Source organism: Bacillus rossius, chromosome 8, assembly GCF_032445375.1.
Source record: "Bacillus rossius redtenbacheri isolate Brsri chromosome 8, Brsri_v3, whole genome shotgun sequence".
Taxonomy (NCBI): domain Eukaryota; kingdom Metazoa; phylum Arthropoda; class Insecta; order Phasmatodea; family Bacillidae; genus Bacillus; species Bacillus rossius.
The window spans coordinates 40,546,692-40,550,345 of record NC_086336.1 but is presented as its reverse complement, the minus strand read 5'-3'; positions in this window follow the sequence as shown (position 1 = coordinate 40,550,345).

Genomic DNA, 3,654 nt, shown 5'->3' with positions numbered 1-3,654 from the left:
CAGTTAATAGATACATATATTATACATTATTAAAAGTACATTATATATTTTATAAATTTAACTGTATACAAGTGTTATTGCTTGTGTAGAGGGTTATTATTGCTCCTAATTAAAAATGCAGTGATCCTTGATAAAGTGCCAATTATGAGTATTATTAGGAAGTTTTCATCATATATAGTAACTGCATTTCTTAAGGGGTAAGAGATGGAGCTGTCAAAGTTGCTCCATTACATTCAGGGTGCCGAAAATAGTTTTATACGACACCAAATTAATTATACTGTTAAAGAACTAGGTACATAAGTTAAGGCAAATATATAATGTATGTTCATATTATTTCTTTATACGCCACTTAGCCTATATGTAGTTGATACTTGATACTGTTTACACATATTAAAACGTATCTATTGGCTTACATTTAGAGTTAGATCAGTGGAATAACAAAAAAGACGGAATTTAAACTATGCTGTAAATTCTCGCGATTTACACAAAAAGGTAAAATTGCTCTAACTTCTTAGTGATTGAAGATAAAATTAAAATGTTTGGTTTTTATTAAAGACAATTTTATTCTCTACAGCTTTCTTTCCGCGTGACCTTTACGTACGACGAACATATAAAAAGTTATCTTGTCAAATGGGGCAAAAAACGTACGAAAAAACCTTTCCCCCCTAAAAATTAGCGAATTTGAACGCAAATATCTCATAAACTATGCAAGATAGCGAAAATTAAAACGAATAAATTTTGTGGAAAATTTTATCAGCTTTATTTAAGTATAGATTGGTCTTTTCACTAGAGCGTATAGTTTCCGATTTATAAGAGAAAAACCGAAAAAAGGGACCTTCTACATGCCCCCCTCCCTCCCGCTCACCACCTAGAAGTGGGGACTTTTAGTATGTTTACCTCCTTACTATTCCAAACAAAGTCCCAAAGTCAAAAATTGTGTTCCTTCCATTTCCCTCTACAACTTTTCATTGACTGGACTAATGGTCTTCGGCCTGAGACACACTTAGGTACTCCGCTAACCTGGACCCTCCCCTTACACACTTAGAATAATTTAGGCTAGGAAAAAAATCGTGGGGTTTCAGGAATGATTGACGTGCCAGTTTCTTGGTACAGGTACCAATTAACAGAGTTTCTGATCACGTATGAAGATAATTTATTTTGTGTTGGTACGAAAAATACCAAGATTTAATTTTTACTATTCTAGTACATTTTTATGAGGTTCTTCTCTTTATTTTAAGTACTTACTTTGCCATGTGTTGTCTGTTTATATATTTTGTACCAGATATCGATGATACTACACTCCCACTTAGTATATAAGTAATGTAGAGTAGGTATTTTACTATCAGAATAATGTAAGTCAAACATTATTTTTTAAAAATAATTTATTTTAAAAAAATGTCAATTTTTCTACCTGTGGAATAGTCAATGTAAAGTTAAGAAAACTACTTAAATAGCACCATTTTGTAAATTGAAATCCATATTTTCCCGGGGGAGGGCCCCAGGACCCCCCCCCCCTTTATCATGTTTTGATGTGAACGGAGTTGTTGCTTCCCCTCGTGTAAACCTCACGCCTCGCCACTGTCTGTGAGTATAACCCCAAGATGAATGGGCAGTCAATAGCCTCAAAGACTAGCTCACCAAATCAATGACTACTTAACCCAAAGGATGATAAATATTAAATAAAGAACCTAATCCAGGTTGGAATGGATTCTCCCTAACTTTAGAGTTCTCACATTACATGCCACAGACTAAAGATGGCCAGCTCAAACAAATAAAAACCTTAACCAGAATTCGCAGGATAATTATTACTACTTTCTGTCACTTTATCTCTTCCTCCTTTCCAAGCTCTTTATATGGGTGTAAGGCCATGTAGGTACTATTGAGGGTAACAAGAGGGTAGATAAAATGGCAAACGTAGGAATTTCTCAAGGCTTCCCTCTCCAACCCCAGTCATTTAGTATCCATACCCCAATCGTGAAACACCACTATCTTCAAATTATGTTAGATGAGTGGGAAAAATATTCCAATGAACACAACACACTATAAACCACTTCCCACAACAACTCATTCAAAGTTATTACTCAATATTGACATCTTAGATCATGATTCCAAGCTGTCCTATCATTGCGACTTTAAATGGGACATAATTACTTCTCTGGCACATTTATGTCAACAGGGTATTGAGCCAACTGCCACCAGTGAATTGGCTCCCCCCGGATGGACACCCGATATCTTCTGTTGGAATGTTTTTGCATCGCGCGTGTGTGTGTTTTCTATGAACATTATTTGCAAAGAATATAACGAATATTAATTTCAATATTTTTCATCCTTTAAAAACTGTATTATTTTACAAAGTAATCTTGATATGACTAAAAACGAACAAAATAGTAGCACTACTTCTTGTAATTTAATTTCTAATTAACTTTATTACAGTTAAACCTTGTTTAACTATTGAAGTTATTTGATGCCGCCGTCGGTGCTCCCTCTGAGAGCACAGGCCGTTATGTGTCCTCAACACCTGAATCAGTGCCAGTGCTACGAAAACGCCCGCGCGTGTAGCATAGTTCAGGGGGGAGCAGTGCCTCGAACGGCGTGACGTATGTCACGGCCGGCTGTGTACACAGAGCGCCCGGCCAGGTGTGGCAATGCGCAAAAGGGGTTTCAGTGCATATACAATTTAAATAACAAACACGAACTAAAACTTTTAATATGTCAAATATTTCTTAATAATTAATGAATGAAGTTGTACACTCTTTTCATTCACAAAACTGCCCGGCATCATCTTCCCGCGCTCCGGTAGCTTCCCGCGGATTTTCCTCCCCTCCCTGGCAGGGATGCCAGGGAGAATCGTCAGTAGCCTTCCAGCACTCACCAGGGCCGGCAGCCCCGCGCACGTGGAGCCTCCATCTTTTCGCGCCAGAATCAGCATGTAGCTTCAATAGGTAATATTTCTAAATCTACTTTCATCAGCTCCACGGTTGGCCCTAACCCGGCCGTATGACGTGTCGTACGGTCCGTCAATAAAATGTGTGACTCGACTACAAGTCGTTTTCGTGTGCTACGTAAATCTTAGTGTTTTTGGGCAGCCCGCCGAGGTGCCTGCGCTTCACGCCTTTATCACTCCATCCGGAGAACTTGAACATTGCCCACGCGGGGCAGCATTACACCTAACGCGAAACCAAACTTTATAAAGTATCAAATCCTGGGACGTGCCGCGGTCGCGGGTGAGTTACCACGTCAGGTACCACCGCGCCCGTACCCAGCTTAACGTGGCCCATGCCACCACGAGGACGAGCCTCGTTTATAACGTAATTTCCCTGCACGGCGGGACTAGTATCATCCCGAGCTCCAGGACATTCTTGTAGTAAACTTTATTGCCAGATTTCAGTGTTAGTGTTAGTGTTCGCCATCAACCATGCGTAAGTGTCAATTTTAGTGTTTTGTGTAATTTCTGATTCAGTAACTAGTGAACTCTCTTTGTAACGTACCATCCAGACTACCACCTCCTAATCACTAAATTCGCCGCGTGCCTTAATCGCCGTCGCCGTCGCTCTCAGGATAGCCTGCGCCCCTCGATGTGGTAGTCTCCCGGAATACCGCCAGACGTTAACCAGTACCGCAAATCGAGGGCCGTGTGAGCGGAGATGAGAAGGT